This window comes from Chinchilla lanigera, unplaced genomic scaffold (assembly GCF_000276665.1).
Source record: "Chinchilla lanigera isolate Chin_1 unplaced genomic scaffold, ChiLan1.0 scaffold00008, whole genome shotgun sequence".
NCBI classification, from domain to species: Eukaryota; Metazoa; Chordata; class Mammalia; order Rodentia; family Chinchillidae; genus Chinchilla; species Chinchilla lanigera.
Window position 1 is genome coordinate 37,825,001 of NW_004955409.1, and position 12,106 is coordinate 37,837,106.

Sequence of the window (12,106 nt, forward strand, 5' to 3'; positions counted from 1 at the left end):
TTCTGGAATGCCCGGTGTGCACCATCCTGTCTGCCTGGTACTTGAGATTTGAAGCTGGTAAGAGAGGCAAGTGTGGGTTGGGAGCTTTATTCATCTTCTCCCATGATCTCCACCAGTGTTCCCTTCCTTGGTGTCTTTTGAGGTCTTATTTGCTATGATAATACGCTCAAGTGAGTTCCGGAGGCACCTTCCAGTTAGATTGCTATCCTTTGGTTCCTCATGTGTAGAAATTGTGCAGCTGCCATGGTATACAGTGCTTTTTAAATGCGGCCTCACACTTACTTGGTCTGCTTTGATCTCCAGGGTCATCTCCTCAAAGCACCTGTGGAACTCTTCCTGGTCCTCAAAAATACTGACCAAAGTGACATGATTTCTTCTCTCCCCAGGACGTCTGACAGAAGCATGCTGCAGTCCACAACACAAGTTAGAACTCCAACTTCTAAGGTGGAGCCACAGAAGGTCCTGAGGTCTCAGAGTTGTACTCTGAAGACAGGCTACGTCTTCACAGAACTTCTGCTCCCTGCAACCTTCCCCGACCAGAAAGGTTAAAAAGGGACCTGCTGACCCTAATATGCAAACTTCCAGGAGCACTTCTTGTTTCTCTATTAGCATAAGATGGATTGAGATGGCTGCAAGGCTGATGTGGTTAATATTTCATTTACAGGTTCGTGTGTTGGTTGGGAGGACCAGGCAAATCAACCAACAGATTAAACAGTGGTGAAGGAAGATGTGTTTATTGGCCTCATTGGGAGCAGAATGAAGAATGAAAGATTTGAGAGCAGAAGGGACCTCAGCAAGTCTTGTAACCCTTGCTCCAACCTTGAATCTCCCATAATCTCATGGAGAGCTGCTGTACCTTTTCTTTAAATGAACTCCTTGAACTCATGTTTCATTGCTTTGTGTTTTAAAACTAAAGCTATTATGAAAATTTGTTTTTAACTGACATATAAAATTGTACTGATTTGATGTGTTGGGCAATGTTTAAATAAGGTTGAACATATCTAACTCCTGAAACATTTATCACTTCTTTACAGTGAGAACATTCAAACTCCTTTCTTTCTTGCTTTCTGAAACGTGCAATGCATAATTGCTATCTGTAGTACAGCTACTGTACATTAGCATCACAACTGCTCATTCTGATTTGACTCTAACTTAGTACCTGTTGATCAACCTCTCCCTCCTCCTCCCCTCCCACGACTATCCCCAGGCTCTGGTCACCACATTCTACTCTCAGTTTCTGTAAGAGATCATCTCTTTCAGGTTTCCCGTCGGAGTGAGATCATGCTATGCTTCTTTCTGTGCCTGGCTTGTTTCACCGAATTTGCACAAATTGTTGAGGGTCAGGCAGCCGGGTAAAGTATCTTCATTTAGACAAGCCTCAGAAAGAATGTTAGTTATAAGACTGTGCTGAAAGAGGTCCTGGAACTTGGGGGAGGTCCTTTCCTCCCTGCCTGCTCCAATTCTTAAGGAGCAGCTGTGTTGTCCTGGAGACCACTGAATTCAGATGAAGAAGACGTGGGGTTGCATCTGACTCCACCACTTATTTGTGAGTCACTTACCTCCCTACACCTCAATTTCTTGGGCAATGAAATGGGGATAATACTGTTCCATGTGATTGTTGGCATCAGGAAATTATACATGTGAGCCCATCTTGCAGTCTACAGCTAGGCAAGTGCTGGAGGCCAGCTGGCTGGTGTGGGAGGTGGAAGGGTCAGTGTTCAGCCTCTTAGGTATGGTGGCCCAGTAAAAACTCTTCTCTTTTACTGTGGCTCTGGCAATCTTCAGAGACAACTGTGTGGTTGAATTCTCAACTCTACCAAGAAAAACTGCAAAATTTGGTGCTGCAAATTGTACGCTGAGTTATTTTTCTCATTCTCTGAGTTACTGAGTTACTTTTTTCTCATCAGTACTTTTACTTTTCTCATTGAGTTATTTATGACAAAATACCCAAAACCCACAAATTAAAGAAGGAAAGGTTTATTTTGGCTCACAGTTTTTTTTTTTTTTTGGTTTTTCTCCGGTACCGGGAACCGAACTCACGACCTTGCACTTGCCAGGCAGGCACTTTTGCCGCTGAGCTAAATCCCCAGCCCTTGGCTCACAGTTTGTAGAGGTTCCAGTCCATAGTCAGCTGGCTCCAAGGCAGGACGGCATGGCAGAGGAGCAACAGTCCATGGAAGGGTAGGCAGAAACAGACAACAGCAGCAACAGGAGCAGCAAGAACTTCTTTTCCCTTTTATTCCATCCAGGCTACAAAACTTTTGGGTGGTGGCACCCACACCCGTAGTGGGCCTTTCCATTATCCACACCCAGAACTATGCCAAACCAATTTAGTATCACGCACCTTTAATCCCAGTATTACACACCCTAACCCAGCATCACACATCCATGGTCTAGCCACCTCCCAAAAGCCCCACCTATGAACACATGAGGTTTTTGGGATATCAAGTTACCTGCCTTGACATACTTCTTCTAAAAGGGACAAATGTCTCTTGCTTTTGCAGCTCCAACAAGGTATCTGGCTTGATTTCTGAAAAAGAATCAAGGTAAAAGGAATACAGAGAAATTGAAGCGCATGTCAGAGAATCAGGGTACTGAGCTTCCAGTGTGGGCTTACAGAGCCACTTTCCTTCTCAGTTTTCTCACAAACTCTCCTGGGGATGCTTTCACTGGAGCCATTCACTCAGTTATTTAGAAAGCACTGACTAGCTTCCATGGTGTGGGTCTGCTGGGAAGACAATGTTTTTGACTCTGAGGCACCAGAGTGGCTCTTATCTGAGCAGGCAGTAGGAAGACAAACACTCAGATCCCTGCAGAGATTCCCTTGAGGAGCAAAGGGCTCTTGTTTCTGGACCCTTTTCTGGCCCTTATTTCTCTTCTCAATCCTTCATGTCTCATAGATTTGGTCTTCTCTGTGGACAAGGAAATGAACCCGATGAAGCAGATGTTCTCCCCTCCAAAAACATCTTTGGTAGTTGTACAGACAGTCTGAATCTTTTTTCTTTGTGTAGCAAATGGCAGCATCTCTCTCCTAGAGTGAGGCTAAGAGCTTGGCAGGGGAGATGTTGGTATTTAACTTCAGAGTGTTGTTAATGCTCATTTCCTCTCTGGATGTAGACGCTTCATTTATTTCTTGCCTCAATATATTTATTTTGGACCTTTTGTTGATATACTAAAGCAGCTTTGCCAAAATGCCAATCTTCCATAAGACAAAAGCCTATATCTGCAGCATAAAATTTAACAGAAAATATTATTGCACTGGATTTAAGTTTTAGTAGCAGTTAAATGCCTATATTGTATTCTCCCTATAGCAAGTGCCCTGTAAATGTTGATGTGGACTAAAGAAAACATAAAATTACCAAACAAACATAATGGGAAGATGAAGCAAGTGGAGTGGGCAATGAAAATTAAATGAGAAAAGGCAAAGTTAACGCATAGGCAAAGGTTTAATGGAATATTATAGAATTATCTACTGAAAGAACAAAGTAGAATAAATTAAAAGTAAAAAGGAAATATAACAGCCTAGGCAAAAGCAATGTGGAGGTGGAGAAATGCTGGTGAGGGAATTAGAACGATTACCTCTCAACCTCAGCTTCCACTGAGACCTCATGGGCGATTTTAAGCTGTTGAAGACTTGGTGCATTGCCCCTCCCCTCCCAAGTCTGATTTAAGCAGGCTGGGTTGGGTTCTGGGCATCAGGATTAAAAAAAAAATTCTTCAGATTGTAGTGGAGCCATGGTTGAAAACCACTGTTAAAAAAAATTGTAATGCAGGAGGGCTTATTCCAGTATTGTCCTCAGGGCACAAAGCACAGCTGCTACCTGTGACCGTGAGCATTGCTGTGGGACAGCAGCTGCTGTTCTTCTTCTTGTCCTTTCCCATGACAGTATGAACCCCAGTAGCTCTCCTGCCTTGTGACTGCTCACCGCTGGCCTCTTATAAACCAGAGAATGTGAGCGTCTGCTTAGGTCAGCATCAGGCATCTTCCTATTCCCCTGAGCTCCTACAACAGTGTTGGGCATTTAATGGGTACTTAATCTTTCCTAGGCACTATCATCCTGGTCTTTTGGGTCCTTCTGTGAAGTGGGCTAAATTTGCATTCTTAGTTCTTCCTTCTAATTCTGCCCTGACTTTCCAAATCAGATTCTGTTCTTTCCAGCTCCTGGAGAAGCTCTGATGGGTAGAACTCAACGAGGGGAACACCAAGCTGACCCATGGCATTGGACAATGCACCACTGTGTGTGTGTGTGTGTGTGTGTGTGTGTGTGTATGTATGTAGGAGAGATGTGGAACACAGCTGGTAGCATACCACCCTCAGAGTGATGGGGGTTCTTCCTATATTTCAACTTTGTTTTCTCCCTTTGTTCTTGTCTCCTAATTCCCAGGCTTACAAAAGACCAGTTATCCAGGGAGATATGCCATTAAGACCGAAGATGTGTTATGTTCTCCTAAGTGGCTGCCTGTTTTTGGAGGGAGGATTACTTTCTACTTTCCTGGAATTTCTGATTTCACAGTGAGGGTTTTCTGCCATAGAGAGACCTACAGGTAAAATGTAAATTTCCTGCTGTCTCTGGAAATCCATTTTGTTTTTCCCTGCTTGCTAGGAGCCCAAAGGGCTTGGTGAGCCTTAAGTAGAAGTGGAAAAGCTAGAATAGAGGTTTTCATACTGCTAATAGACGAATTTTATGTCTTTGTTCACAGAACTCCATTTATAAAAAATGAAAAAACAAAGCAATATGATATTGTACTCCTGTCCAACAATATCCGAAGAGAGAGCTAAAAAATCAGAAAACCCTGCACTGGGAGCAGATAGATAATTATTTTTAGTAGCTCTTCCCTTTGTAGTACTCTCTGTATATAAGAAAGAGCATTCTCCACGCTTGTTTTCTAAAAATGAAGAAAATAATTTTGTTCAAGGTTCTTGGTTCAGAGCAGGCTGGGGAGAGTTGGTGAAAGTTATATAAATGCTTTTCCCCTCCTTTGGTGATGGACTTACCTAATAGGATGTAAATGTTTCAGTGCTTATAGGGAGCTCAAATTCTACTGCTGGAATTGTATAGCTATGGAATTAAGCTCTTATCTTATATCCTCCAGCCTGCCAGTGGTCTCCTGGGCACAGAGTAGTGACGTAGTTGAGCTCTTCAAGAACCTTAGGGAAACTTCCTGCTTCACGTTTCATGGGGAAGCAAATAAAGACCCTTCACACTCCAGTAAGAAAGAGAAGGGAGAGCTGGTGGTGCCTCACTGGCAATGAGATCTTCCCCAGTCCACCTAAGTTCAGAGAGAGTGAGGGGCTCCTTTCTTTTGTGTGTAGTCTCTGATGCCAGAGGAGAGACGTATTGACAGAGAGGACCCATCCTCTTTTCCCTGAGCAGAGGTTTGGCGGCTCTGGTGTGCTGTAGTTCCCACTACCACTAACAAGTACGCTCATCACCCATAACTCCATAGTGCCTCCTAGGTCTTGGGCTACTAATTTTCACTTTTTTTTTTTCCACAGGTTGGGAGGAAAAAGGAGTGAGGCAGAAAGAATGGCAATATGGAGCCAACTGAAGAAGCAATGGGGTGGTGGTGGTGGTGGCAGTGGGGGATCCCTGGAATCCTCCTTGTAGGGCACTTATGAGAAGACAGATCTTGTTATGGTTTGGAACTGGAATGTCCCCTAAACTCTCATGTGGTCAAAGGTGAGGCTTTGGAGGATGGTTGGACCATGGGAGCACTGTACTTTTCAGGGGATTCATTCACTAGACTGTTGAGGAGCTGAGTGTGTTGTTGGGATATGGGTCTGGTTGAAAGAGGTCACCGGTGGTGTGACCTTGAAGGGTGTATCTCCCTCCCTTGCTCCTTCCTTCCCGCTCTGCTTACTGACCACCATGGTTTGAACAGTTTTCCTTTTCCCAGGCTCTTCCAGTCTGATATTTCTGCCTAGGAGTCAACCAACCATGGATTATTATTTTTTTTTATTTTAAAAATAAAAGGAGGAAAACATTAACAGACAGACAACCTTTTACAAAATAGCAAAAGAACAGTACAGACAATACAGAATTACAAACAAAGTGGTAGGAAATTAACAATGCTTGTTGTATTACATATTGATATCTTCAAAGTGGTTTCTCATGTAAACAAATAGAGGCATGCAATATTGATCAGTCAAGGACTCATTAACAGTTTCTTTCAGCAAAGAAATAGAAGACAGTAGAACAACTATGTTAACAATCCTGTATATACATACATACAAAATTTCTCCTTCTTTCCCTTTTCTTTTCCCACATCCCAGTTGCCCTTTACCCTTGAGCATTTTCCTATCATTTCACAATGTCTATCATACCTCTGAGTTTAAATTAACTCTTTCAGGTTTTATACTAGTGAGACAATGTGGTGCTTGCACGTGCAGGTCTGATTTGTTTCACTTATGAGCATGGTCTGTAGTTGTGACCATTTACCTATAATAGCCTCTAGTTTACCTTTCTTTATAGCTGAGTAATATTCTATTATATAAAAGTACCACAATTTTCTTATCGAGTCTTTGGTGGATGGACATTTGGGTTGCTTCCACAATTTAGCAATTACAAATTGTGCTGCTATGAACATGGGTGCACATATATCGCAGTGATATGATGTTTTTAGATCTTCTGGGAAAATACCCAGAAGGAGAATAGCTGGGTTGAATGGAGCCTCTAGACCTAGTTTTCTGAGGAATCTCCAAACTGATTTCCACAGTGGTTTCACCAGTCTGCATTCCCACCAGCAGTGGAGAAGGGTTCCTATTTCTCCATAGCCTCACCAGCATTTGTTATTGGTAACCAACCAAGGATTATAATGTGAGCCCAAATAAATCTCCCCTCCTTGGAGTTGAGGATGTCAGGTGTTTTTTCCTAATAGTAAGAAAGTTACCAAGACAGATTGTGGTGCCAGAGAAGTGGGGCCATTGCTGTGACTACTTGACCAGACCATTTCAAACTGTTTCAAGGGAGGATTAGAAAAGTTTGGACATTCTGGTCAGAAAAGTCCTAGAATGTTATAAACTGAGCTTGATGGGAGATTCTAGTCAGAGCTCAGAAGATCAAAATGCTGATGGTAAAAGAAATACTGATGGTAAAACCTAGGCTCAGGAGGTTTCAGTTGGTAACAAGGTCTCTATTGGTAGTCAGAGGTGAAATGTTATGCTCAGTCAGAAAATTTGTCTACATTTTTCCCATGTTCCATGGGGGACTGAGGCAGCAGACTATTCTGGCAGAGGAAATTCCAAGGCAGCTTGATGTGCAAGCTGTAGCATGGGTACTGCTAGCAACTTTAAGCTATGTTTAGAGTGAAAAGCAGGAGCAAAAAGCCAAATTGAATATCTGAAAAAATTTGCTGGTGGACAGAAAGGAAAAGCCTATAAAGTTGGTTACTGTAAAGTTGGGGTTTGTAAAATTGGAATAGAGGAGAGCTTGGTTGCTGAAAAGATTAATATTACAAAGAAGCCAAGTACTGTGCATCAGGAAAATAGGAAAAATAATTTGACAGCACCTCAGGAATTAACCAGACCCTTCATAAGCTGAAAAGTGCAAAAGTGAAGAACTTCACTTTGAGAAGAGAGCCCCAGGGCACCCTACCAATGAAAGGCTACCTAAGGAATAGGTTCCCTGGGATTTGGTGCACAGTGCTTAGTCATCCTGGTGCCTGGAGGCCTCTGCAGCCATCATACAAAGGTACTCAGCTACTGCTCAAGCTAGGAGTGGTCCTTGGTGTCATCCATGTGCTGCTGATTTTTATGGGCATACAGAATGCAAGTTACAGGGTTAAGGAGGCTTCCATACAGAGTTCAGAAGAACCCCTTGGATGCCAGGCCATGTGTCTCTGAGAGGGCAGTGCATGATGCTGTGACATTATGCCTTTTCTGTCTTGGATCTGGCATGGACTGAAAAATGAGGCAAAATAAAACCATCCACCTTTAAATTGCAGGTGCTGGGTATCTTGTCCCAGCAGTGAGGAAGTGACTAAACAGACATGCAGATAAAACAGTAGCCCAGAGGTAGATTTGGGAGCTAGGGGAAGAGTTCCTAAAGCACTTAAGTGGGAAAAGTGTTGGAACATTGACCTCTTATAGTTTGAGCCACTATGACCCAATGTCCTCCTCCTGTTCCAGGAAATGGACCCACTGCACATCTACTATTGTCCCGCTTCTAGGATCTGTGCATCTCAGACAGATTTTGTGGCATTTACAGTGAATATTGGTGGTGCAGGTAGGGACAGGTATAGGGCCAAGGACGGGAGTAAAGACAATTTATTTGTAACATTCAGCATGGCTATAGATGCTTTAGTTAAGTGGTTGTTTTAAAATCACCATCGTACCACTGTGTTAAAGCCTAGTTTAGAATTCAAGTGCTGTTATATACAATGTGTATATGACAAGTTAAAAGGCTCTTCACGTTGAGCTGCATAATGAATGCTTAGCATGAGTGAATGAAAAGATTACTGAATAGAAATACAAGCTATCCTTTTGGGAGGGCTTTAATTGCAAAGTAGTCTGAGAGTTAACACACGTACAGGAATAGTGACTGTAGGAACTTGGGAGATTACCAAAGGAGGGTGGAGGAAATACTGCCAAACTGCTCTTGGAAGATGAACAACCTCAGCATTCATCAAACTGGAATAACGTCATGTCACAGTACCTGATGAAGTACATGATATCGATCTAATCTGACAGCAGAGTCCAGGTTATGGTAGAACCCAAAGATGGAGGATTACAAAAGATGCAGAGGAAATGGCACATGCCAAAAAGATGGACTAGAAGAGCCCAGGGAAAGAGGAGTTTTGGAAGGCTCAACTGACAATGATCTCTCTCTGTCAGAATACCTTATTTTAGAAAGTGCCAGCTCAAGCCCCAGTTTAGTGACCCAGAGGTTTGGCTGAGAATCACAGCTGCAGCATGTTGGTATGACTGTCACCTTTATTCACAAGTTAGCTATGTTTGCACTGATTTATAATGTGGTTGGGGACTCAGCTGGATAGCATACCAAATGCCCAGCAGAAATTCCTCATGACACTGTGTCTGCCTAGAAGACTCCTTGTTAATAAATATAGTAGCGCAAACTATTTATGTATCCAGGAAAATGTGAAGGGAAGGGATACTAACAGAAAAATAAAGATAGAGTTTAAAATGCTGTGGCAGCTGGAAAATATTTTTGCTGCAGAGATACAATGCAAACAACTTTCTTCTTATTTTGATAAATACTAAGTTACAAGGATGTGGAGGTTAAGGATAAACTATTTTTTGAACAATCGAGATAGGAAAAAGCAGTCTGTGTATACACACACGAAGGAGCCGTGCAAGGGGACCACTGCTGCATGACAGCCAAGGCCTCCCCGACTGCTAGTGAGGGACTCTGGCTCACTCACACAGGTCAGATAGAAGAGTGCTCTTAGTTTTTCTCCAGATGGTCCAGTAGCACTTAAGCACAGTGAATCCCCTTTTCTTCTAAGGGAATATGAAGTCTATCTGATTTTGACTGGGGGAAGGGGACTAGAGAGAGGCTCAGAAAAGAACAAGAGCAAAATTCAGAGTAGGTTCAGAAGTGCAGTTGCCCTCTACTATTATTATAAGTGTGCTGCTGAAATATCTTTCTGTGTTCGGGGAGTCCTCTTTGGCCTGAAATCCAAATGGAGGAGTAAGCGTTATGTGTTTGGCTTGCCACCCTGGTCAGGTGGGAGATTTTTAGGCAAGCACCTTGTTGCCTTTCTTCTGTCTTTTCAATTTTAAAATAGAGAGTAGATCTGAGTGAGGACTGTTGCAAAGAGTGAGTCATCCGTGGCTGTAACATACAGGCTTCGCCAGATGGGGTGCAGGAACATAAGCAGTTTATAAAACCTTTGAGGCAGCTCCTACAACCACAAGGGACGATATGAGCTTATTTTAGCATTTTTTAACTCAAGTATTCACTTCGTGCCAATGTACGTAGCTGTGTTCTCTCGTTTGAGGTTGTTCATTTGGAAGTACAGACGGATGAGGCATTATTTCTTTAAATAAAATATTCCCTTTCATTATATCTGGGTCTCAGTGATCCCCAAAGCAGAAATTCAGTTCAAACATTAAACTTAATAATCATATATTAAACATTTACTATCCCATGCACAGTGGAAACTCAAGATGAAATAGATTTTAGGAGACCTGCCCTCAAGGGGTTTATAAATTAGAGAGAGGATGGAGGAAGTAGCCAACAATTATAGCCAAAGAGAGAACACATGAAATAACTCAAGAAGCAGGTGCTGAGGTGGCTCAGTTGAGGGGACAATCTGTCCTCGTAGGAGAGTTGCACATTGGAGATCATAAATTTGTGAGTCACTAGCACTGTTTGGGTTACTTTCTTCATTGCTAAGACAAAATATTCAACAAAGTTCAAGGATGAAAGGTGTTGTACTCAGAGTTTACAAGGGAAAAGATTTAATACAGGACACATAATTTATAGGATTATTTTATAATATTCACCCAAAGAGTCAAATGCAGAAGAGTGTGGGAGATTTGTCCACACACTAGAGACCCAAGGAATCCAGCTGAGGGCCTGTATGCTATGGCAACACTCTGCATGAGTCCAGCTGAAGACCTGGAGCTTATGGTAGTGTCCTCCATGAGTCCAGCTGGTGGCCTAGAACCCTCTACAATGTCTCTTGCAAGTCTGTATCAAGGAGCTGCACTGGGAAGGCCCAAAGGTCAATGGTGGAGGCTAGAAAGTCTGCACCAGTGGGATGAAGGTTCTGTCCCAGCAGCATGAGGGATCTGCATTTAAGCCAGGAACTGATGCTCAAGGTAAGGACAAGAGCTCCTCTGAAAAGGACTGCAACCATCCTCAGTGACAGAAAGGCCCTGAGCTCCTTTGATGATGAGAACAGCTGAATTCATATCAGCAAAACCAGCTTGATAAGTTTCTCCAGGAGAATCAGCAGTGCACTATCTTCTGTACCCCTTCCTCTCCTTTCTCTTTTTATGCACTTGCCAATAATCCTCAGGTTGGCCTGAGGATTATTCTGTTCCATGCTGATTCAGTTCAACTGGGTGTTACAAATTGATCATTAGTTAATCTACCATGAAAGGTATATATCAGCTCACAGTTTGTAGAGGTTTCAGTCCATAGTCAACTGGTTCCAAGGCAAGATTGCATGGCAGAGGAACATTGTCAAGGACCATGGTAGAGCAGGCAAGAGGCAGTGAAGCAGCAAGCAGCTGTAGCAGGAAGCCTGCCTTCCCTTGCTCCCCTTATATTCCATCCAGGCTGTAAGCCTATTGACTGGGACCATCCACACCCAGGATGGATCTTCCATTATCCATTCCCAGGACTGTGCTAAACCCGTTTAGCTGCCACACACCCTTAACCCCAGGATCACACGCCACACATCAGCCACTTCCCAAAAGTCCCACCTATGAGCACATGAGGCTTTGGGGGGACATCTAGATACAAACCATAATAGTTACATATATGAAGTTTAATGCTGAGAGGAGGAATGAGGTCACTTAGGAAGAGAAGATGAATAGACGCAGGAAGGGCCCTTAAGCTCCACAGAAGCTCCATTTGAGAAGGAAGAGCAGCAAAGGGAACTGAGACAGGCCAGTGATGGCGAGAAATCAGCAACATGTGGCAGCTCAGAAGCCAAGCATGGAAAGTATTTCAAGAAGGAACGGAGAGCCAACAGTGAGTCTGGATGACCACTGGCTATTCTGTATGTGTGTCTACGTCTGTTTCTTCTGATTTTAAACGATAGGTCCAAGAAGGCAGACTCTGCGTCTGCTTTGCTCATGCTATATTCTCAATTCCTGACACAATGTTGAAAACAGAGTATGATCTGCTGCACAAAGAAAGGGAAGATCAAAAGGTAGTTTGAGGTAGTTTTACTTTATGAGGTGAAGGGTAATATCTGAACAGCATTTTCAAATCCCTCACATAGAGACAGATCTTAGCAAAAACGCAAGCCTCTTTTTAGGTGCCTGTAGAGACCTGTTGGTTTCTCCACATCATCAGGTGTCCTTCTGTCTAGAGTCATAGAAATGGGGAAACAGCATGAATTCACCTGAGTGGTTCCCCTCTAATTCCTCAGGGTTCTAGCAGTAGCCACTAGGATTTCATCAGACATT

General features: G+C 43.0%; 1 long non-coding RNA gene and 1 gene segment (V, D, J or C); one reads left to right on the plus strand and one right to left on the minus strand.

Moving 5' to 3' along the window:
• Positions 1-885, plus strand: part of LOC102015180 — a 36,966-nt gene extending 36,081 nt beyond the window's left edge. For all 4 annotated transcript variants that reach the window (XR_259813.2, XR_001232674.1, XR_001232675.1 and 1 more), the window contains exons 3-4: positions 387-544; positions 665-885. This is a non-coding gene — a long non-coding RNA (uncharacterized LOC102015180). The remainder of the gene's footprint in view (positions 1-386; positions 545-664) is intronic.
• LOC102015697 overlaps positions 1-12,106 on the minus strand; it is a gene marked incomplete in the record, with an annotated part of 840,941 nt that overhangs the window by 125,600 nt on the left and 703,235 nt on the right.